The sequence below is a fragment of the Urocitellus parryii genome, chromosome 9, assembly GCF_045843805.1.
Source record: "Urocitellus parryii isolate mUroPar1 chromosome 9, mUroPar1.hap1, whole genome shotgun sequence".
Lineage (NCBI taxonomy): Eukaryota > Metazoa > Chordata > Mammalia > Rodentia > Sciuridae > Urocitellus > Urocitellus parryii.
In genome coordinates, this window is record NC_135539.1 from 114131357 (window position 1) to 114156292 (window position 24936).

Here is a 24936-nt window from a genome sequence, read left to right on the forward strand (position 1 = left end):
ACCATTACCCCCAACACACACCCACAAAGAAAGAAGGCAGAGGAGGAGGAAGAGGAGGAGGAGGAGGAGGAGAAAGGATAAGTATTGACTAAGCTGTGAGAACCGCTAGTAGGAATAAAAGGTTGCTACTATTGTGGAAAAGAGTATGATAGGTCCTCAAACATGTAACATAAAATTGCCCCATGAATCTGGCACATGCCTGTAATCCCAGAGGCTCTGGAGGCTGAGGCAGGAGGATCAAGCCAGCTTCAGCAATTTAGCCAGGCCCTAAGCAATTCAGAGATATCCTATCTCTAAATAAAATATTTAAAAGGGCTAGGGATATGGCTCAGGAGTTAAGCGTGAGGCAAGCACTCTATCAACTGGGCTATATCCTAGTCACCCCCACCCCCGACCCCCGCTACAGCAGTATTCTTGAAAGCCAAAGAAAGGAAGAAGCCTAGTGTCCATCAACAGATGAAGAGGCAGGAGGATGAAGAGATCAACAAAATGGGATACACCCATACACTGGATCATCAGCCTTAAAAAGGAAGGAAATCTTGACACATGGTACAATAGGGGTGGAACTTGAAAAGTGATTTCCCTTAGGAGGTACTTAAAAACAGTTAAATTCTTAGGAACAGAAAAGAGAACAGAGGTTACCAGGCGCTGGGCAGAGGGAGGAACAGAGTTGTTGAATGGGTATGAGTTTCGGTTTGGGAGAATAAGTTCTGTGGCTGGATGGCGGTCGCACAGCTATGCCAATGTACCTAATGCCCTTGAGCTTTATTGTATTTATTTATTTATTTGGAGGTACTAGGGATTGAAGCTGCAGGGTGGGGGGGGCTCTACCACTGAGCCACATCCCCATCCTTTTTTATTTTTTATGTTGAGTCTTGCTGAGTTGCCTCAGATTGGCATGACAATTGCAATCCTTCTGCCTCAGCCTCCTAAATCGCTGGGATGAAGGTGTACACCACTGTGCCCAGCAGACCTACACACTTTAAAAATGACTGAAATGGGAAAATAATGCTACATATATTTTAACACTTTTTTTTTGGGGGGGGGGTACTGGGAATTGAACTCAAGGGCTCTCGGCCACTTAGCCAGCCACATCCCTAGCCTTATTTTGTGTTTTATTGGCTGGCTTTGAACTTGTGATCCGCCTGCCTCAGCCACCCAAGCTGCTGGCATTACAGTGTGCGCCACCGTGCCCGGCCTTATCACAACTTTTTTTTTTTTAAATGAAGAACAAGAAACTACTAGTAATTTTCTTTCATGGCACTTTTAATCACAGACTGGTGACTACCCTAGATGGGCATCGGAGAGGGCAGCAGTGCCGGAGGCCAGCTGCCTGGGGAGAGCCCCTACTTGCAAGGCCATAATTAAAGTCACTAATTGAAGTGTCTAGAGTTGGCCAGAGCCAGACAATGCCAGACCTGCCGGGCCAGCCAGGTCTTTCCTCACTACCTCGAGGAACAATTAAAGGCAAGGTGTGTTTAGGATTCCTTGGCAGAGCCAAGGGACCTGCGGGGGGCAGGAAGCTGGGGACAGAGGAAGAAGTTTGGTCTTCCCTTGAGGTCAGTCCCTCGGCTTTCCGGAATGTTCCTATTCTAGAGGTGATTTCAAAGCAAGCACTGGGCAGACGCCTGGCTTCCAGAACAGATCTGCCCTGATGTGCTGAATAAGGCAGAATAAGGTTTGCTCCAGGTGCCTGGGCTGCCTGCAGAGGACACAGGACAATGGTCCAGACCGAAGCTCCCCTGGAGCCCATCTGTGCTACCAGGCAGCGAGAGGAAGGGGAGCAGGGCAGCCCTCCCAGAGCGCAGGGCGGAACTGCACTTGAGGTCACATACACTGGCTTCTGCGGCCCAACCAAAACATCCTTGTCCTTCTCAATGAAGGACAGGCTCCCCAAAGGCCCGCTAGCCCTAAGGTTTATTTGATGTTCCCATTTTCTGATTTTCCACTGGGTGCTTTACTGGTGAACTCTCCCGGACCCACTCCAAGCAGAGATCACAGGGCTTCCTGTGCCTCTGCTCTGCGGCCTGTGCTCTGCGGCTTCATTAAGAGGACAGGCCACAGCGATGGCAGCCCACCCCACAGGACCCGGGGGATTTCCTAGGGAGACTTTGTTCATCTTTGTCCAAGGAGGGAGAGGGATGAGTGGCCCTCAGGGCTGTCCCTCCCCACGCCCTCCCTCTGCCGCCACTGGAGCTCACTGTGCTGCCTCCCTTCCCCCACAGCCTGCAGACCTGACCCAGGGGAAGGGGGTCAGAGATGGGGTCACTGGAGGCGCCCAGCTCAAAATCAGCTCAGCACTGAGGAAGAATTTAACCCTCTCCCTCCCGGCTCATGACCACCCACTCTAACAGACCTGCCTGTATGGAGGAAAAATAGCTGCAAAAAATCCAGAAGGATCCGGTCATAGTTCTGAGTGTGGTGGAGAGAGCGGAAGGCCAGAGTACGGGCCTGATCTCTGCCACAAACTTAGGGTGTGATCCCGGGCAAGTCTCCAAAAGTCTTGGAGCCTTAGCTTTACCATCTGCAAAACGGAAGTCAACGGGCACACCAGCAGCTCACTAGGGGCCTTGGTTGTTTTCTAGCACTTGACGCACTAGATGGTTTGCAAAGCCCCATACACGTGTAAGGGATTTGGACACCTTGAACACACTGGGAAGCCTGGGACAAATCACTCGGCCTCCCAGGGCTGTTTTTGCATTTGTACAGGACATGAATTATAACTTCTTCCACAGACAAAATTATAGGTGGCAGAGACTCCCAGGCCTTTGATGCTGTGGAGATTAAAGTGTTCCTAAGCCCCCGACTTCCACCTTCAGGGTGTAGCCCAGGGCAAGCCTTGGATAAAGCCCCTTAGCAGCAAGATAATGACAGCTCCCGAGATGTGCTTCACAGGTATCTTCTGCAGTGGCAAAAGCCACTTCACAGATGAGGAAACCGGAAGCCAACGGGTGGGGGTGGACTCCCACTGAAGGTCCACCTGACTCCAAGCCCAACACCACAGCTCAAGGATCTCGGAAAGAGGCTACTTCCCCCGGCTGCGTGCCACAGGGATGGCCAGTAGGCCAGGCCTCTCCCTGCCTCCAGCTGCCCTGTTACCATGGTCACCAGGGAGGGCAGTCCCACACACCCTCGCTGCCTTCACTTCCTGCCAGGCTCTTGCCGGCGGCCACCCCAGCTCTGAGTCCAAAGGTTAGTTAAGGGCTGTTTATTATTACGAATTATTGAAATTCATAACCCAGCAGTGGGTTTTGCGAATGCGGTGGTTTCCCGCCTTAAGGCAACCCCAACTCAAGTAAATACCATTGGTGTTATAAAAATGGGCTCTCCTCAGCCAGGACGGTCCCCTGAGCTCAGGGTGGACAGAACACACAGTGTGCTCTGAGCCAGAATATCGTTTCCCTCACACCTGGCAACGCCCTGCCTGTAGTTGCCGTATGACAGTCACTTCTCTTTTCTGCGCTGCATCCGGGACCATCTTGCAGGGTCCCCACCCCAGCCCATCTCCACTCAGCACCTCTGCCCTGCTCCAACACCCTGAACCACTTGGGACAGAAGCTCTTACCCTGGTTAAGCGATCACTCCAATAGCAGCGTAGAGCCAGTTACAAACCCCAGCAGCAAACCCCAGGTGAAGCCCCCTATGTGTTCTGCACGGTTCTAGGCACATTTTTTTGGGGGGGGGTATAGGGGGATTGAACCCAGGGGTGTTTTACCACCAAACTACGTCCCCAGTCCTTTTTATTTTATTTATTTACTTTTTTGGCTACAGAAATTGAACCCAGGGGCGTGCTTAACCACTGAACCACATCCCTAGCCCTTTTTATTTTGAGACATAAGTTGCTTAGAGTCTCACTAAATTGCTGAGGCTGGCCTTGAACTTGCAATGCTCCTGCCTTAGCCTCTCAAGTCGCTGGGATTACAGGTGTGCACCACTGCGCCCGGCTCTAGGCAGTCTTCACATAAGCCTTTTCATGCACTTACACAAGGGCACTGCTATCGATGGCATATGACACTGAGGAAGCTGAAGTACCAAGAAGCTTAGTAACTTAGCCAGGGTGACACAGGGCATCTGCTTGTTGCAACGGAATGGACATGGGGAGGATGAGGGAAGGGTCCTCGATGACGATGCCCGTCCCCAGCATGGTCTTGAGAAGCCCTTCTTCTCAGAATCCTACAAAGGCCATGCTCCTGACACCAGGAAGTCACTACCCCCTACAAAGCATACCCACCACAGGACAAGCCTCAGCGTGGAATGGCTGTGGACTAAGTGCTGTAATATGTACATCACTTCATGAAATCTCTTCATCCTCGTATGGCACCACTTGTAGGTGAAAAAACGAGGCCATAAGAAAGTTCTGGAGCCAAGTATGAAAGCGCATACCTGTAATCCTAGCGGCTCAGGAGGCTGAGGCAGGAGGATTGTGAGTTCAAAGCCAGCCTCAGCAACTTAGCGAGACCCTAAGCAACTCAGCAAGACGCTGTCTCAAAAAAAAGTGCTGGGTATGTGGCTCAGTGGGTAAGCGCATCTAGGTTCAATTCCTGATACCAAAAAAAAAAAAAAAAAGAAAGAAAGAAAGTTCTGGGCCAGGCATGTTAGCACACACCTGTAATCCCAGTCATTTGGGAGGCCAAGAGTGAAGGATCACAACCAGCTTCAGCAACTTGGCAACACTCCGTCTCAAAATAAAAAAAAAATTAAAAGGGTTGGGGTTATGGCTTAGTGGTACAGTGTCTCTGGGTTCAATCCCCCTACACACACACACACACACACACACACACACACACACACAGAGTCTGGTATTTGCCAGAAATCACAACAGCTCAGAAGCAGCAGAGTCAGGACCTAAACCCCAGTCTGACTGTGCCTCACCCCTGTCTCCCCACGGGAGGAGACCTAAACCTAGGAGGGAAAGGGGCTTTGTTCTCCCCTAGACAGAGTAGGGACTCCCTGAGGGCAGGACCTTAACTCCTCACCCAGGGCCTTTCATACACTGAGGGCTTGGTAAATCTCGCCAGGTTCTCATTTGTTTAAAAATACACTCAACTGCTGCCTTTTAAAATGACATCCTGAGATCAATCCTGAACAATGCAAGTTTGCCCATTCATCAGGAAACTGACAAGCTGGATTTCCCAGGAAAAGTGGCCACATTCACTGAGCCCCAGTGGGACCAAAGTGGTGGGCAGCGTAGGTCAGGGCAGACAGGAAAAAGCAGCCACCAACCTCAGCCCCACACCCTGGAGCCCCCAGGCCTGGCAGGGAAGGGGAGTCAGTCACCAGGCAGTTCAGCAAGACTTGCAGGCAGTTCAAAGACTTGCCTTTGAATGGAAAAGAACTGGGTACTGCGGGAAATTTCAAGGACAATGAGAGATGCTTCAGCCTGAATGAATGAGCCACCCATTCTGAAAGTTCTCAGAAACCTCTGGTTCCCCATTGTCAACAAAGTCCCAGCTCGGTGGCCTGTGTCCAAGGTTCCTGCTAGGCTGGGTGGTCTGCGCCTAACTGCGGTCTAAATTAACAGGATGCCTTCCCCTCCTGGCAGGGCTCCCTCCTCAGCCTCTGGGCTGGGAGCTCAGCCACTGTTGCTCCTTAGTACACCTGGTCCAAGGTGTCCCTCAAACACGGTCATCTTAGCAGACATAGGGGCTGCTGGTGGAGTTCTGAGTCCCGTTCAATACACACGCACTGGGGCTGGGGATAGAGCTCAGCTGGGAGAGTGCTTGCCTCGAATGCACCAGGCCCTGGGTTCAATCCTCGGCACCCCCCCCCCAAAAAAAAAAAACAATACACACGCACTGAATTGAATCTCACATCCATCCCTTCACAAAGCCCTGGCTAGCCTTGAGAACCCAGAGAATAGAAGCAAGTAGCCAACCACCAACCCACCTCAGGGAGATGTGCCCAAGTGGGGGACCTGCCTCCCAGCTGGAAATCAGGCCCAGGCTCTCTCGGCCTAATACCCTTCTTCTGGACCACCCAACACATCCTCCAAGGCGACCTTCCCAGAGTCCCACCAGAGCTTCTTATCTTACAGTGAACCTGCCCATCAACCACCATCCAAAGGAACCAAGCTTGGAGAAGTGGCGGGAATGCAAGAAACCACCATTTGGGGAGACTCACTCAAAAAGCAGTCTCTGGCTGGTCATGGTGGCTCATGTTTATAATTCCAGAGATTCGGGAGGCTGAGACAGGAGAATCCCAAATTCAAGGCCAGCCTCAACAACTTAGCAAGGACCTAAGCAACTTAGTGAGACCGTGTCTCAAAGTAAAAGAATTTTTTTAAAAAGGGTTGGGGAAGTGGCACAGCGGTAGAGCACCACTGGGCTCAAGCCCCAGTATCAAAAAATTAAAAATAAATACATAAATATTCGCAGCCTCTGCTCCCTCCAGAGGCCTGGGGGACCAGGCACCACCACCCATGACCCTGAGAAGGTTCTGTCCACGAGCTTTCCCTACCATGCATCCTGGGGAAGGCTCTTGAAGAGGGGAGTAGCCACTTGTAGTCAAAGACAAACACCTAGGAGGAGAATGAGGGGGAACAAGGGAAGAAGGAGGCCAACTTACTTGAGGGATGGATGGAGGTAGGGGACTTGCCTCCAGGAACGGGGACCAGTGATGAGCCCTGGGTAGCATGGAGGCCAGCTCAAAGGAAGGGGCACTGGCCTGGCCCTCTCCATTCTCTTCCGGGACCCCCACATAACAACCTGGGCGCACAGCCCGAAGAGCTCTATCTACCGCCCCAATCTCGCAGCCACCAAGTGAAATTCCGCCAGCTCAGCGCATTTGCAAAAAGGGGGTTGTTTGTGCACCATTCTTTCCACAGGGGTGACAATCTTGCCTGCTCCCTCTCTTCCTGGGTTCGAACACGCCAGCTCCCCTGTTCCTTAAAGACTCTGCTCTGAGAGTCACTGCTCCGGACCTGTTTCACAGAGAAATGAGAAACCCAAGGCCCGGGGTGGGGGGCGTGAGTGTGGGAGCAGAGCCTGCTCCCCGCCCCCCACCGCCTCTCAGGCCATCCAGAGGCGCCTCCTCACACAGGGCTGGGCTTGCACTGGCCCCATATTAAAACTGTCCCCTAGCACAGGCCAAGACACCACATCGTCAATCATAAAACTGTTGATCCGTTCCTCCTTCCTGTCCAGCCTCTTGCCATGTCCCCCAAGCATTTTCCCCCGACACTGGAGAACAGAATGTGCTTGGCTGGAGACCCGGATGTAATAAATTGCTAATAACAGACTCTCAATCTGGAAAACAAAATAATCGGCCTCTTCCTTTCTGTTCCTCTCATCCTCAACCCTCCATCCTACAAGGTTGTGAAGACAAAGAAATGCCTTCTCTGGCCACCACCGTCAACTCCTCCCACCCTCAGGACCCCCCAGGCCCACTCCCCGGCCTGAGCCCCCTTTCACAGGCACAAACCTGGCCCAACCTGTCTGGTGTGCCTTCCCATCCTGCCACCTCTGCCTTCAATCTCTAATTTTGCTTTATCCTCACATTTATGGAGCACCTGCTGAGTGCCAAGCAGGTGGACACCTGTTCCCTAATGCAGGTAAAGGAACAGCTGCTGGGATGATGTCTTCCTGCTAAGGAACAGCAGTGGAGGGCCAGCCCTCTGTGCTAACCCCAGGGAGGTGGCATCAGACAGATGACAAGGACAACCCCGAGCTGACTCTGTTCCCAGTGCCCTGCCCTCCCTGTAAGAGAGGTCACAATGGGAAAACAGGACAGAGCAAAAAGATGGAAGCAGCCATCTCTGGAAAGAACAACAGGACAGGGCCAATCTGAATGTGTGCAGAGACAGATTACAAAACCCTGTTCAGTGTGTAGGTTAGATGCAAATCGCATGTAAATAGGGACGAGACCCCTGGAAAAATCTAAGTGTCCCTGCTGCTCTTTCCTCCTCTCTCTCTGAATGGTGAAGTTTCCAGGATACCTGCGAAGCCATCTGACTATCTGGCCAGGTGACCCTAGAGTAGTGTCCCCAGCCCTGCCTCTCAGTGTTCCTCTTCAACCATCTCCTCTCCTTGGCCTCAGTTCACCTCATGACCACCTGAGAAACATGGCCACAGGGAGGAAGGGGGAGCGGGGCTCTGTCCACACCAGGTAATAGAGGCAAGGAGGAGAATGGCGGCCTCTGCCAGGTGCCACATCCTTCTGGATCTTGCCTCGGGCTGGGCTCCCTGTGGATGTCAGGGGATCCACTGGGCTCCAGACATTCCCCGACGCCGCTCAGGGCCCTTCCCATCATCAGTTTTTCAAAACCAGTGGCAAGAGGCCAGGGCAGGAGGCCAGGAGACAGCAAGATGTCAGAGCGGGTTTTCAGTTGTTCTGCACAGGGGTCAGACACACCATATGGACCAGCCTCCTCCCTGCAGATGCACAGCCAGGAGGGACTTAGGGAAGCCCTGCCACCTAAGCAAAGCCACCTCTCCAAACAGCGACTTTCTCATCTGCAGAATGTGGGGAACCGAGGCTCACCACCCGGCCTAACTTGGACAGTTTGCTGGGTTCCCCTGAGTAAGCCTCACAGGAGCTCACGGTGAGGGCACGCGACAGGAAGGGGAGTGTCCAACTCCACATCTGGACTTTAAAACTGCAGCCGAGACTGCGAGGGTGGCTGTCCATGCCAACCCAGCAGTCTCCTGGTCTCTCAGAAGGGGTCAAAATGGTCCTTCTCAAGTTGCAAAGGGGTGAAAGGGACGTTCCAGGAGGCAAAGTGCCTGAGGGGACAGAGAGGGGGTGTGTCAGCAGCAGAAGCTCTGGAGGGGCCTCAGTCTCCCCGGTTCTCCAACAGCAGCCAGCCCTGGGGAGAGGCCAGAGGGCTGTGGGGGCTTCTCCCCACAGGGGAAGGAAGGACAGGGGCCCTGCTGCCTGAGCAGCACCCAGGCAGCCACAAAGAGGGTCCTGCACCCAATGCTGCTCCACCTCAGCGTCAGACTCCCTCGGCTTCATCCAGCAGGGCCTGGCTGGGGACCCTAAGTGCAGCACGGGCCCCTTGGTCCAAGTCAGGGGTCCTAGGTCTCCAGCCTGACTCATCTACCCAGGCGATGGGCTGGAAAACCATGGGAACAAGGACGCAGACCACGTCCCCTTGTTATAGAGATGGAGACTGCGGCCCAGACAGGTTTGCCACGCGGGCCACCAGCTCACGCATATCAGGTGCTGTGCACCTTTTCCTCCCATCCTCACTGAACCCTGCCACGGAGGAGAGTCCATCGCCCTCTTTATTTTTGGGTGAGGAAAGTAAAGCTCAAACAAGAGAGAAAAACAGCCCAGCACCAAGACTCAAAATCCAGAAGCTTCATATCTAGAGCTTTCTGACCCTAACACCCCAGGGAGTTTTCATTCCCCTCTCTCTGAACTGAAGAACATTCCAGAGGGAGTGAGGATGACAGACGTGTGCATAATGTAGTAGGGGGAGGAGAAAGTTGCTGAGTGGTGGCAGCCATACTGGCACCTCCCATGCTGTACAGGTCCCCTCACACAGTCCAGGCCACCCCAACTGTCACCTGCACAAAATTGCACTGCACATACATGCACTTCCACACCTCGGGGTCCTTGCCTAGAAGACCTTCCCACATTCCTGATGAGCAGCTCCTGCGCCTGCTCAAAACCCAGCTCCAAGGTCCTCCTTCCCTAACAATCCCAGAAGGGTTGATGATTCCTCAGGGAATCCTAGGGACCTTGGGCACACTGGCTCCTAGCACTTCACTAGACTTCAATTATTTGTTCCCTGGCCTACCTCTTGGGCTTTGGCTAGATTTAAATCCCTAATACTCTCTCAGGGACAGGGACAGTACAGGCACTCACATACACCCCTGTGTATGTGTGCGGGCCACGCATTGCTTTACAGCTTCACAGATCCCAGCATGACCGTTGCTCCATGAGCATGAGGCAGGTACCACCGTTTCCACCTCCCTTTTATAGGCTCACAGAAGTCAAGTCACCATTCCCAAGACCACACAGGCAGCCTGGCTCCAGAAACCGCCTGTCTGCTGATTCTGTGTCTTTCTCCACTGCCTCCCAGTCCCTAGGGCAGGTAAAGGTTTGTTTTATAAAGAGATCAAGAGGGAGGAAGATGTTGCCACGTCCCAGGCCCAAATCCCACGCGGAACCCCCACTTCCATCACTCCTGACAGCACTTCTCCCTTCTCCAAAGCTCCAGGTGCTCCTCCCATTTCTTGGGTGCCCCCTGCAAGGCAGGGTGATCTTGCCATCTTCGCAGTGGGGAAACTGAGACCCAAGGATGCCTCAGGGCTGGGGGACTTGTCTCCTCAGTTAGTGCACATGGACTGGCCTTACCTCGGCCTCAAGCAAGAACAAACCAACGCCAAGAGGCCGGGGGATCTGCAAGACAGCACCCTGGCTGACCTGGTCACTGGGCTCTGGGCGGAGCCTGGAGGGAGGGAGGAGAGGGGGCTGCTCCCTGGGCCAGGCAGGGGAGGAGGAGACAAGAGGCCCTTTGTGTCTGCGAGCTCCTGGGACACCTGTTCTCCCCTCCTGCCTGCCGTGGCCTCGCTTCCCAGCGAGCCTGTGTGCGGCCTTGTTTATCCTGCAGCCCTGGCAGCCAGGCCGCCTGCACCCAGCGTGGGGCTCCGCAGCCCCTGCCAGCACCTGCCCAGCCCTGGCAGCCCCCGAGGCTGCTGGCCAAGCACAATCACCCTGCTGTTGACACAGTTGTTGATTTTTCAGGAGGGTAGGGAGGGACGGGAGGAGAGGAGAGAAGCAGCAAAGGCATTTCACGCCAGTCTGGCTAATTTGCAGTTGGCCAGAGCGTTCCTGTGAGTGTGCGCATGCGTGTGGGCACACACACCTCGAAGACACTTGCCTGGGTTCCAATGCCCTGGTAGCCCAAGCCCCACAGAACCACACCACACCACAGGGAGCCCCACCTCAGCGCCCCACACATGAGCACACACCAAAACTCAGGTTCTGGTGCCAACCACCCAGCTCCTAGCCAAACAAGGCCTCTGCATGCCAGAGGCTCTGGCCACCTGTCTTCAAATGCCCACCACTCACTCTGCCCTGCAGTTATGATGTGCCCAGGTCCTTGGTAAGGGACAGGACCATGTGATATGCCCTGGGAGACCCTGATGGGACCCTTGAGAGATGCAGGGGATCTGCCCTTATACCCTTCTCTTGCCAAGCTATCTCCTGGTCTAACAGGGAGCCTTCCCTAACAGACCAAATCTGGATTGGGTGGCCCTCCTGGATGCTCCTGAAGCACCCTGCACCTTCCTTCCTCACATATGTCAGCCATTATTGTACCTGTCACTCACTTCTCTACCTTTCTCAAAGTTGGGAAAGGGCTGTGCAGGTCTCTTGATCTTCTGGCCCCAGCGTGGTGGGCAAAGGCCCAAAGCCAACACTCCTGCATATCTGGTGAGTGGGCAGAAGGAGGAAGGGAACAGCCCCTGCAGGGCCCCTCCCTCCCTTCCCCATCCCAAGTTCCAATTTTAAAATCAGCTTTTCAATTAACAAGGTCCTGTAGGTAGCTGGTAGGTAGCTAGCTGGTTAGCGTAGCTGGTTAAACGGCTCTGGAATTACCTGTTACTTTGCTACCAGCCCATGCACCTAGATTGGTCAAATCTGACTAGCTGGTTATCTCCTTAGAGATCAAACAGCAGGGACCCCCTGCAGGTCAAGGGATAGGGGAGTTTTGATCATGGGAGAGGGAGAGAGGAAGGCAGGGATACAAAGACTCCATGAGTTGAGGGACAGCAAAAGGATCTGGGGAGGGCTTTCTCTCAGGTACTATAGGAACCTCTCTCTTGTCCACTCTGTCCAAGTAAGCAATCCACCCAATCTGCCATGGCTCTGGTGGTCGCTCACACTTCTACTTGTGCATCGACAACCCTGACTCAACAAAGGGAGTGTCCATCCAGCTCCACAGACCATCTCTCACCTGCCAAACACCCACACTCAAACACAAGCACCCCCTAATTCTGGTCCCCCAAGCCCCAATCAATCAGTGCCCAGAAAAAGATAGTACAGCCCCCCAATGGGGGCACCATAAGGAGAAATTTGCATCTAAGGCTCCGCTAACCTAGTAGAAGAGAAGGGGAACTTACATTATGAAAACCATAGGTCCCTGGTGCTTGCTCTGAGCCACTTCCAACACGGCCATGATGTCCAGTTGTCCAGGCAGCACGTACACTGCACTAACCGAAGAGCCCCATCATGAGTGGGCTCTAGCAGATGGCAGTCAAGTTCATCCCTTGTCTCCCTCAGATACCGAAGAGAAAGCCCTCCTGCCACCTACGGCCATCCAAGGCAAGGGCTGACAGGGCTCTTTCCAGTTCTCTGATGCTGTTTCCTGACCTACTACTGGGAGTTCACTGGCCAGGGCACCTGTGAGTGAAGGCTGAAACCTTCACCCCAACTAAGGGGAGAGGCCTCCCCTCCTCTAGGGAATCCCACTTGACCCCACCCTTGGCTCTGTCTCGACCCCTCCTCTCTTCCTCCAGCCCCAGGCTCTCCTGGGTGAGGCTTGCACAGGTACCCTGATCCTACAGAAGGTAAGGGGAGGATGGCAGGGTGAGTAGGGGATTGAAATCCCTATCCACTTGGGCACCTGGAGCGCCCGAGGATGGAAGCTCAAGGAGAAGTGAGAAGAACAGGACCCCCATCCCCCACCTCTCCTCCACATGCACACGCACAATGCACATGCACACCCTCCCCACCCAAGAAAAGGTGAGTCCTACAAGCCAGAGAAATGGCTGAGGGGCCCCTCTGTTCTGCTTTCAACACTTGCTATTCACACACACCCCTACTGCACCTGTGCAGACAGCCCTGGCCCACCTGCTCCCAGGCTTCCCCCAACCCTCCCCACCACCCTCTCATTCCCCTTCCCTCCAGCCCTGCCCCACCCCTCAAGGAGCAGGCCCAGAACCAAAGCCTCAGGGGATGGCCCAAGGACTTCAGATTCCTGCAACAGGGCTGAGGCGGCGGGCCCTGGCTGCCCAAGGGGTGCAGAGGGCTTCACATCCCAGAGACAACCTGCCACTGCTCTGCAGAGGGCCCAGTCCTGCCTGGGAGGCCAGGAGGGTTCATTCTTTTGAGTCCTTATGAGGCAGCTCCAACCCAGACCTCCCTCCTGGCTCAGCCTCTCCCATGTACCAGGGCCAAGGCTGGAGGCCTCAGGGCTCCCACAGCCCCGCAGCCAGGGCCAACCTGGGGTTCCAGGGAACCCCTGACTGTCTTCTTGTTACCCCTCCTACCTCAGACCCTTTTCTGATGTCCTAGTATTGACCGAACCCTGATTCCTCTTGGTCTTTCACGAAAACACAGATTTCTGTTTCACTGGCTAGTCTAGATATATTTTAAAACCTTTCACTCTGATAACAAAAGTCACACACAATGAGGCATTGTTTCTAGAAACCATAGAAATAAGAAAATAAATGAGCCACAGTTTTTAAAAACTAAATCGACGAAGCTGGTCCTGGATGGGCCACCGTGGCTACTGGACGGGGGTCTGCTCTGCCCGCAGGGGCTCTGCCCTCAACTCCCCACCTGCCCCACCAGGGTTCAAGGAAATCCCCTGCACTGGCTCTCCTTCAAAGGGCCAGACCTGGACCCCGGTGGCATCCACCTCTGCCCCAACTTGGTGTGGGACTTGGGTGGCAGCGGGGACACTCCTCACCCCTTTTGGAGGGGGATGTGAAGAGGAGGGAGTGAGCCCACTGGACCGAGTTCCCACCCCATCCTGTTCCACAGGCTGCACATTCCATTCTGAGTCAAGAAGGAGGCGGGGACTGGGGGAGGTAAGGCGGAGGGGAGGAGACAGTCTGGCCTCCTCTGGGGTGGATCCCCCAGGGAGCTCCAGGCCTGGCAGGGATTACAGACCAAACCCACAGGGGAAGGGCGCCAGGAGTACCGCGGCCCAGAGGTGGTCCCTTCCCCTTTCTCCTCCGGAGCCAAAGCACTGAAATCCTGCCTTGGACATGTCCCCAGAAGACACAGGGGCACAATGTGGGGGGTAACGCTAATATACCCTTCCCCCCAGCCTTGCCCCAACCCCATGGACAGCTTATGGGGCTTCGTGCCAAGGCCATTTAAATGCTAAGGCCATTGCTGCGGGGAGCATGGGGTGGGGGAGGAGTCTGAATGCTGTTCCTATCAAGGGAACTGAATTCCAGATTTGATGGCTTCCCGGTGTCAGGCTTTCTAGAGAGACCAAAAGGGCCTGAGTAGTGAATGCTATTTAGGAAAACAAGGTAGCAGCTGAGGATGCGGCCCCTGCTTCTTCCTTCCTCTCCCTACTACCCCATGCATGCGCATCCCCAAGGCCGGAATCCTCATGTTTGGGCACAAGTCTCCGCTCCTTTGCTAACTTGTCCCATGTGCACACTTGGAGCTCAGAGATGCCAGGCCCACATGGCACATTCAGGGCTCTGCCAACTCGTGGACCAGACCCAAGAATACACCTGAAGTCCCAGGAGGTGTCTGGGAGGTCCTGTGCCATGACCACGGGGAATGGACCCCTTTCTCTAGGGGTCTGGGAAGGCTTTGGGGCCCACGTGGCCTCTTTGGGTCAGGTCCCTGGGTAGGGAACAGGCACTCTCAGGAGAAACCACCACATCCAAGCTGCTCAGGAAAGTATATGCATCTTTAAATTTTATTTATTTATCTATTTTTAAATGAGGATTGAACCCAGGGTTGCTCTACCACCGAGTTACATCCGGAGCCCTTTTAGTTCTTTATTTTGAGACAGGGTTACTTAGGGCCTCACTAAATTGCAGAGGCTGGACTCAAACTTGTGATCCTCCTGCCTTAAGCCTTCCAGTTGCTGGAATTACAGGATTATAGGTGTGTACCACCATGCCAGGCCAACTATTATGCATTTTAAAGGAAATAAATAAAGAGTGACCCCATCAGAGAAGCTGGCAGAGGTTAGAGGCAGCCTTGCTGAGCTGGCCTGTAGCAAATCTCCTAACCAGGTCTTCCCAAGGCTAAAGAAGAGCTGGTCAAGACACCAGGCCAGGACCAGCATACGGAGCATGCCCTCCAACTTGGGGGAGGGAGATAATGGAAGATGCAGAAGCTCTCCTCCATGAATTCTGGTTCCCCATCTGGTGACCAGCATTGTGACAGCCACCCTGGCTAACATATCCGGGTTCTGGGAAGGGACTAGCAAAGGGTGAGGGCTGCTGCGAGTTCAGACAGGAGCAGTCCTCTTAAGCAAACAGTGCGCACAAAAATAACTCCCATTCAAAGCACGATTTACTGTGCAGGCCAGCCTTCCCAGCACAGAGCTCTTTTCAAATACAGCTTCACCCCTGAATGTGCTGGGGGAGGGGGCACCCTAGTCCAGCTGCTTCTGAATCCACTTTTTCCGGTAGTGTCCTGGAGACTTACCCAGAGAACTACCCAACTAAAGGCCATCTTGAAGCACCCCCAGAGAGGAGAAAACCTTAGTAGACTGGCATGTCCTCCCCTAGGTCTCTTGGAGGAATAGACCGGCTCAGCAGCAGCCTTTACCATCCACAAAGCAACCGCTGCCATGTGCTTCTCAACAGCTCCCAGGGAGATATTCTCATTGCTGTTGTCCCATCTCACAGATGAGAAAAGAGAGGTTTAGAAATGATAAATGACCAATGTATCTCCTGGCTCTAAATCCTTCTCACTACATACACTCGTTTCTCTGATTCTGCTAATTATCAAAGTAGCAAAATGTCCAGATTGAGGCTCTTCCCATCAAGAGGAACAATGGAGATAGAATGGCAGGCGGAATCCAAGGATGGAAATCACTCTTCACGCTCGCCTGGCATGCGTGCGGCCTGGGGTCGATCCTCAGCACCACATACAAACAAAGATGTTGTTTCCGCCGAAAACTAAAAAATAAATATTAAAAAATTCTCTCTCTCTTTAAAAAAAAAGGGGGGCTGGGGATGTGGCTCAAGCGGTAGCGCGCTCGCCTGGAAATCACTCTTCACCCTTATTGATCCTCACACTCCTCATCACAAAGTCAGAGTTGGGGTGGTAAGCCCTCTTTAGGTAAGAGCGTAAGATATTAAGCAAAATTTTGTGAGACCTGTTGGCTCTACTTAGGTGGGAACTAACTTTCCCACTGTCCACCCTAATCCAAAGCACCCTCCTTCTCAGTTCTCAAGCAGCCTGCCTGCCCCCCTAAATTCCATTCTTGGTCCTTTTCAGGCTAAAGTCATCTCTATTTTTCACAATTTTTCTCCACTTATAAAAGTAATTTATGACCACTGTAGAAGATTGGAAAAACCAACAGAAGATTAAAACAGGAAATAAAAAATTATCCATGTATCCAGTGTCCCAAATTAACCTCTGTAAACATTTGATGCATGTGTCCCGTGTTCTCCGTATGTGCGCGTGATGGACATGTGTATACAGACAATCAGATCTTTACAAAATTGGTACTTATACAGTTTTAGATCCTGTTTTTTTTTTCTTCTTTTTGTATGCGTTTTCCAGGTGATACACTGTTCTTTGTTAACTATGCTTTTTGGTGTTTTGATAAAGGGGCCTACAGGAAAAACAAAATTTTTCCTCCCTCAGCCATCATTTCCCTCCCCTGAGGCAATTAGGATTACTGCTTCTTTTGCACCAAATAATCTTTAAAAATCATGAATCAAGACTATTTTGCTCTCTAGCTTCCAATGGTTTCCCATGGCTCTGGCAATAAAAGACAGGATTCTTACCAGGTGAGGAGGGGCCAGGTCCAGCCCTCTGTCCTCAGGGACTCTCCCCAGAGCCACATAGCTGTTGGCTCCCCTTGTCCTGGTGGGGGGGGGGTTCCTTTGCTATTCCCTCACCCTGGAATCCTCTGCTTCTCCCCAGTCTTCAGACCTGTGTGGGGCAGCCTTCACTGCCCTCCCAATCCAGGGCCACCTGCCACCGGCCTCTATACCCTCTTTCCCTCACCCTGTGGTACTTCTTTCATATCACACAGGATGAGCCACTACTATCTTGGTCCCCTACAGCCCCTTTAGAAAGAAGCCTCTGGCAGGGCTAGGGAGCACTTGCCTAAAATCCCAGTGACTCTGGAGGCTGAGGCAGGAGGATATCAAGTTCAAGGTCAGCCTCAGCAACTTAGCAAGACCCTGTCACAAAATAGAAAATAAAAAGAGCTGGGGATGTAGCATAGTAAAGTACCCCTGGGTTCAATCCCCAGTACTCCCCACCCCCAAAAAGAAAGAAGCCTCTCTGAAGGCTGGCATGCTACCTGTCTTGTTCACCTGTAGCCCACTGCCTAGGACAGGGCCTGGTACTTGACTGCCACATTTCTTTAGCATGTTTCTGTTAGAGGAATGAAACAAGGTGTCTTCAATGCGGGGTCTCATCACTGAAAGCTCTCCACCTGCAGAATCTCCAAGCACCAAGAATTGAATCTCTGGCCATCCTCTCCCATCCCTGGGGCAGGTTAAGAAGGCAAGAGAAAGCAAGACAGGAGCCTGTCCCAGGCACCCTGTCGCCCTCTCTCTCTGGCTGCCTCACCTTTTATTTGTACTCTGCAGTGGTCACAATCAAACAAGGAACTTACGTGGATGCCAAATTCCAACTACTAGTGGAAAGGTAGAGGTGGCACATTTGTCCCTCATTTACCTGAAACCCATACTCAGTGTACTCTGGCAGCTGGGCCTTCCCAGGCTCTCAAGTGAGTCCCAGCAGCAGGAAATGCAGACGCGGCCCAGGGAGCAGAGCTCCTCCAGGGACAGCCAGGCCCATCCCACCTGACTCTTCCCCTGGGCTCCAGACACCTGGGCTCCTCTCTCTGGAAATTCGCACAGCCCCAGAGACAAAAATGCACATCCAATCCTGAGCCAGCAGCCCTGGCCAAGAATGCCCAGGGGACACCCTTTTGGAGATACTTCCTTCCTGGGGCCCAATTTCCCTGGAAAGAATACTACAGTGGTACCCTGTCTGATTTTTTAAAAGAAGGAAAGATGAAATGCTGTTCACAAATATTGTGAAGCAAGAGAGGAAAAAACAAAAGAAAAAAAGACTCAAGAAAATGAAATTAAATGAGGAATAGGAAGGACAAATTTGAGCTTAAGAGCCCGAATCAGAACCGGGGAACAGGAGTTCAGTGAACAAATTATAAAAAATTGATTAAGTGGGCACAATCCCAAAGTGCTCTTCTGGGCTCTACACAAGTTCACTTAAGAATGGCACAGGTTGGGGGGTATAGCTCAGTGGTAGAGCAAGCTCCAAGCATTGGGTCCCATTCCCAGCACCACCAAAGAAATTCATCAGTAAAATAATGCATTAAAAGCTAATTTTTGCCGTGCTGGGAATGGAACCCAGGACCTCTGGCATGCTAGGCAAGTGCCCTACCACTGAACTGCAGATTAGTTTTTTTTTCCTTTTCAGGATCAGGAAGTGGGTACTCTTCATATTAGCCCCATTTTAAAGATGAGGAAACTGTAGGATAGGGGTTGATTAAACTGCTCCAAGTCATACCAGCACTGGGGATCTAATTCCAGCTGCCTGGAGCTTAATCACTAGGCTACACTTGGTTGTCAGTGATCCAAGAGGTGGACCCCTACCCTCCTGGAGTTCATGCCTTCCAAACCTGTATCCTTCAAAGGATCACTGTATACCAGTTTCAAAGGTGAGAGCGCAATTCTGTCTGTTTTCATAAGAAGAAGTCCAGAAAAGTTGAGGAACTCGCTCGAACTCACGCTGCGCCTCTGTGGGGAACTAGGACTCAACTGTGCTGAAACCCAGCATCTAGCGAGGCCCTTCCTAAAGGGAGCACAGTGGAAACTGGGTCTCTGCAAACCCCGCCCAGAGCAGCAACAGCATCTTCTCCGGCTGCCTTTGGCCAGACCCCTTCACCAGCGCCAGCGCCAAGGCGCTCGGCCCGGAAATTCCCACAGAGTTAAAGCAAACTTCCCAGGAAAACTCGCCGGCTTCCTCCAAGCCCCTGTCACGGAGGCGACTGCCAAGAGCGCCAGCGGAGTCTTTGCAGCTGCCGTGGGCCCTTCAGGGAGGGAGCCGCCGCTCCAGCGTTCGGGGTCCTCCCGGAAAGGTCCAGGGCTGAAGTTCAAAATTCACTTCCCGCCCAGGCCGGACTCGCGGCCCCGCCCGGGACTCTCCGGCAACCCCAGCTCACCGAACCTCCCCAGCTCCAGTTAAATAATGGGGCACCTCCAGCCGGAACACCCCGGCGGACAGCGGAGCGATCCCACGGGCTATCCCAGCGCGTCTGGGAACTCCAAGCAACCCGAGCAAGCGCGCTCACACACACGCGCGTGCACACACCACCACACACTCACACACACGTGTGAGTGTGTGTTTACGTACAGAACGCGCGGGGTGGGAAAACAATGGCGAGCCGCTGGGACTGAGCGACCATCGCCTCCGCGTCTCCCAATCCCCAGGCACAATTTGCTTCTGCAGTGAAATACGGGGGAAAGGACCCCCTCTGGCATCCTTGGGTGGGAGATAGGGGTGCTAGGGAGAGGCTGGGATGGGGTGGGGGTGGAACGCGAGCAACGCGAGCAGAAAACAAACAGGAGGCGGCGCCCGGCTGGTTCTCTCGGGAACGAACCTGGAACGGTGGGAAGGGGTGCGCGGCCGCCCTCACCCCGGCACCCCACACACTCAGGGCGGGGGAGCTCTGCGTCTGGTCTCTGGCCCCCGAGCCTCACGCGGGGCACGCACACGTCGCCCGGCTTCCCGCTGGGAAATCCTTAAACTGGGCGCACAGTCCGGTTGGTGAAAAAGACCTGGCGCCCGGCGGCTGGGCGAGGAGCCGGCGTGGGGCTGGGGGGTGGGGGGGGGGCCCGGAGCTCGCTCGCGTGGTGCGCACACATACACAGAGCCACCCACGGCCATTTCAGGCTGCCACTCCTCTCCACAAGGACCGGGCTCTGCCGGCGAGGAGCCGCCACTGGCCGGCGTTGTTCAGGGTCGGCGAGGGTCCGGTCCTCCTCGAAAAACTTTGCAAAGGATGGAAACTCAAAGGGAAGAGGATCGCCGTGTGCCCAGAAACGTGGGGGCGCGAGTGTCAAACTTCTCAGGCCGGGGAGAGGGGCACGAAGGCGCGCGGGGCGCACTTACTACTCAGCCAGGCGCTGGGCTCGGGGCTCGGGGCTCCGCGCTCCTGCTCCTCCTCCGTGCGATCCTCGCGACTGGTAGCCTGGGCTTCCCGCTCACATGCCCCGGCGACACGGCGGGCTGGCTGAGCTGGGGCGGCGGGGCTGGGAGGCGGCACGCCCCCCGCCGGCCGAGGAGGAGTCGCTCTGGACCCGCGGTCACCCGGGGTCCGCGCCCCACGAGGGGCCACCGTCCCGGGAGGCGAGCTCGGTTCCGGCCGGGCGGCGCCCTTCGCCAAGCCAGGCCGCTTTCTGCACTCTGCCCTCTGCCCTTGGCTTGCGGCCGTCTCGCTGCCTTCCCGGTCTTGCTCCCAGACTCGCCCGGACGCGCGCTGGCCGGCCCTCCCGCCCTGCGGGCTCTGCGGCTCCGCGCCTCGGTTAGCCTCCCAGGCTGGGCGCTACGCCCTGGCCTCAGACCCCGGGTGATCGCTCTTGGGCCTGGGTTCCAGGACCCGCGTTCACAGTTCAGTTCCGAGCCGGGACTGGAGCAGGGTGCTCGCTGCTCGCAGCTGCGAGGCGACTGGACAGCCTCGGAGGAGAAAGAGGGAGGGAGACCGTGAGCCGGCAGGGGGAGGAGGGGGAGGGAGAAGGGTGGGGAGATGTAGAAGGAGGGAGGGACAGAGAATTTCCTCCTCCTCCTCCCTGCAGCGGAGTCCATCCAGGCATCAACAGCTGGAAACCTCTGTTGGGAAGAGAAGGACTAAGGTTCTGGACCGCGGGGTGGGTGGAGATGAAGTGAAAGGGTGGAGAGAGTAGGAAAAAGAAAGTGGATTCTGCTCACTCCGTCTGCCCAGGAATGAGGGTTCCTACAGAAAAATCTTCACTTGGAGCAAGATCTGAGAAGTTATCTATCCACTCAACCTCCGAATTCCTTCAACAGGCCGGATTTGGAATTTTTAAAACCTCATTTGAAAACCCCCCTTAAAAATCTGATCTCACCTGCAGCTGTACAGCTTCCTAATGTCTGTGGACTCTCCTTAGTACTGTCCCCCCCCCCACTGGATTTTCTTCTTTCAAAGTTTTTACTAAATGTCTACCATATGCCTGGCCCATTGGGTGCTGGGAACAGCAGGATGAATGAGACATTGTCCGCCCTTCCTAGATTTCCATTTTTAAAATTTTATTTATTTATTTAGTACAGGGTTCACTCTACCATTGAGCTACATTCCCAGCCCTATTTATTTATTTATTTATTTATTTATTTATTTGAGACAGGGTCTGGCTAAGTTGCTCAGAATGGCTTCAAACTTGGAGTCCTCCTACCTCCACCTGGCCAATAAGTTTGATTACAGGTGAGCATCACCCAACCAGATACTGGATTCCTGAAGGAAAGAGTGCACACAACTCCAGTGAGTGGAAAGTGTTCGGACAGGGCAAACTCCTGGTTGGGCGGGGACCTACTGAGGGCCTTAGGATGTAAGGACTGGGATCAGTCTTTTGGGGGAGGCCTCATCTGAACTTGGAGGGACCATTGGAAGAGGACAAGCTAAAGGATTAGCAATTTATAAAACTGCAAATTACCCTGTGTGTGCCCAGTGTGGGTGGCTGGTCTTGGTCAGGTGATAGCCAGTGAGGCTTCCAAGGCCTTCTAAGGGCTTTGGATTTCATCCACTGAAGCAAATGGAAGAGAAAGAAAAAGAATCAGAGACAGATCTCAACAGATCAGGGATGGTTTTTCCAGCAGCAGAGGGGCACATTTTCAAGAGGAAAGTGGCAAGTGGTTACTCTAGGGGTCTGAGTTTTATAGGGTTTCAGTGAGGCTGAGTCATCGCAGGGATGTGTCTGTTGGGCAGTCAGGGGAATAGCTGTAGATATGAGAAATTGTGAAAGTCCGGAGTGCATTGTTCTGCATTTCTCCCTGGGGCTTATTGTGCTTCCTTTTCTCTCTGGGGGTTGTGATTTTCCACATCCTTCACCCACTGGCTTCCCTGGCTCATTCCCTTTATTCACCTTTTGAGTCTCAGCCTGGATATCAACTCTTCTAGGAGCCTTTCTTGATGGCCCAAAACTGGGGGAGGCACCTCATTCGTGGGCTCTGGAAACCCCTCGATGGCAGATAGCATGGTGATCACCTATGTCTGTCTTCCCTATTAGACTGTAAGCTCCACAGGACTGAGATAGATCTCTGGTTCACTGTTAGGGAAATCTGTGTGCCTAACCAGGACTCTGCCAAGAGTGGGCCCTTAATAAATAGCTTATTGATCGGTTGGCTGATGGAAAGGAACGGGGTTAGGGGTGGGGGTGAGCTAAGGGATTCAAAGTAAGGTCTCTGACAAGATCTGTCTAGCTGGAAACAGAGAGAGAGGCAATGACCAGGGTAAAAAATGGTGCAGGCCTGGGCTAACCCAGGAATAAAGGGATGCAAAGGAGTGAACAGGTAGGGGAGCAGGGTGGGAGAAGTCAGCTCTGACTCTTGAGGGTCTGTTTTGAGGATGACTGGTTGAAGTCAACTCAGAAACCCATGAAAGAGTTTCCCCAGGTTCCACGTATCCTTTGCTCTTCCCAGACGAGGCTCCTGTGATTTCCATCTGCTGGTGTTTTTCTCTAGCCTCTGTTAAGCTCTAGTAGGGGAACTTCACCGTGCTTCCTTCTTCGTAACTTCCCTTGGCCACAGCAGATTGAGATGGGAAGAACAGGGAGGCGAGAGGTGCACTCTCGTCTCCGATATTCCACCATCTACTTTATCTCATTGGTATCAGGCCTCTTCAGTCACTACCACCAAATTCAGACATTGAGGGTCTGCCTACTATGCCTTAGGCACAGTACTACTTTCCTATGAAACATCTATTTGCACCTTGCCCCAAATCTTTGAGGGTGTGTCATTATACCTTTTTAGAGGGGAGAAAAAGGAAGCTCAAGGTCACAGATTGCAAATGGAAAAAAGAAATTACCTGATTGAGAATTCTAGATCTTGTTCTATATTATCATACCACTTCCCAGGAATACCTACCAAATTTACACCATTTAACCCAATCAGCCACTCCCTCCTTGAAACACTGCCTACATGATTCCGCACTCTCCTGAGTTCGCCTTGCCCTCAGACTGCCTTGATCAGCTTCCCTTGTTTATGCTCCTTCTCCTTCCTGGTCTCTAGGTGGGTGCTCCTGTGGACCAAGATCTCCTACACCCCATTTTCCTCCCTATCTGCCTTCTCTCCTAAGAGACTTCCACAGTCCACTTTTTTACTTCAATATCTTAAGACTTGAGACTCGCATGCCCAAATATGCACATGACTTTTCTACTGAGGGGTCTCACAGACATCCTAGACTTATGTTTAAAACTGAACCTTTAACCACCACCATCCTGGAGCCTGTTTATACCCTCTGCCATTCCCCCATCTCAATAACTAGGACTACACTTCTTCGGTGGCAAAAAACGGACAGTCACCCTTGATTCCTCTTTCCCATCTAGTCTGTTTAGTGAATGCCATTGGTCTTTCTCCAAAAACACGTCCCAGTCCCTCCATTTCTCTGTCTTCACTGTTCCCACCTTAGCAAGGTCACTTCATCATCATTCAGCTAGACTACCACAGCCTCCCTGTCTTTGAGAACTGAGACCACCTAAAATCACCCTCCACCCCATCCCACTTCTATTCTCTTTCCCAGCCCCCTGTCTGCTTCCTTTATTGCACTTAGCCACACCATAACACTAAGGCCGTTTGCATTCCAGAAAGTTCTTGCCCAGGAAGATAATACTGCAAACCAGTACATAACTTTCATTATTTGCTTCAGGAACTTACTGGAAATCAATTTATCTGAACAAACCACCACCCGCTTCTCTGGACAATAGTTTGCTTAACTGGGAAAACCTCTAATTTTTCTTTGTTTCTTTTGAGAATTTTTTTTTAATATTTATTTTTTAGTTTTCGGCGGACACAACATCTTTGTTGGTATGTGGTGCTGAGGATCGAACCCGGGCCGCACGCATGCCAGGCGAGCACGCTACCGCTTGAGCCACATCCCCAGCCCTCTTTGTCTCTTTTGGTTTTGGTTTTGGTAGTGTTGGAAATTGAACCCAGGGCCCCCATGCATGCTAGGCAAGTGCTCTATCACTCAGGTACATCCCCAGCCCAAACTGCCAGTTTATCGACAATGGTTTATTTTTCAGGACCCTCCCTTCAATGCATTCTCCAGTCCTTCACAGTTATATCTCACACTTTTCCCAGTCCCAATCAGATCCCCCTATGGAAAGATCTGCCTTAAGGCTTCAATCCTTGCTGGGCGTGGTGGCTCACACCTGTAATCCCAGGTGCTTGCGAGGCTAAGGCAGGAGGATCACAAGTTCAAAACCAGCCTTAGCAACTTCATGAGGCCCTAAGTAACTTAGTGAGACCCTGTCTCAAATAAAAAGAGCCGGGGATGTGGCTCAGTGGTTAAGAATCCCTGATTCAATCTCTGGTACAAAGAAAAAAAAAACACTTCAATTCCTATCATATCTCCCTATAAACATCTCTTCACCTGGAAAGTACTTGCCAAACCCTGCTCTTCCCAGACAGGCTCCTTTCCATCCCCTGCTTTCATGTTCCCTCTTCCCTCCATCTGAAATCACCCTCCACCCCACCCCACTTCTATTCTCTTTCCCAGCTCTGGTCTGCTTCCTTTATAGCACTTGCCACAATTGGTACTTATTTAATCTCTTTCCTGTTTTCCTGTACTTTCTCTGCTCCCCTTTGGACTATATAGGCTTTGTGAGACAGGGGCCTTGTCTGCCTTGGTCTCCATTACATTTCCAGAGTGGTAGGTGCTCAAGAAATAGTTGCTGAAGGAATGACTCAGATTGGCTTCCGGGGGTGCAGCCATCAAGTGGGCTTGTGGGCCATGAGTGGGGCTGAGGTGCCTGTGTCCCCTTAACTTCCAAGGTTAGA

At 52.9% G+C, this 24936-nt stretch overlaps 1 protein-coding gene across 6 annotated transcripts in view; it reads right to left on the reverse strand.

The window, feature by feature from the left end:
• Sox13 (SRY-box transcription factor 13) overlaps positions 1-20592 on the reverse strand; it is a 44928-nt gene extending 24336 nt beyond the window's left edge. For 5 of the 6 annotated variants that reach the window (XM_026397224.1, XM_026397222.1, XM_026397223.1 and 2 more), the window contains exon 1: positions 20038-20592. The gene's annotated coding sequence lies outside the window, so the exon portion shown is untranslated. Of the gene's footprint in view, positions 1-19525; positions 19550-20037 lie in introns of those variants that run through there. The other variant, XM_026397221.1, reaches the window with a different exon arrangement.
• Positions 20593-24936: the final 4344 nt, after the last annotated feature.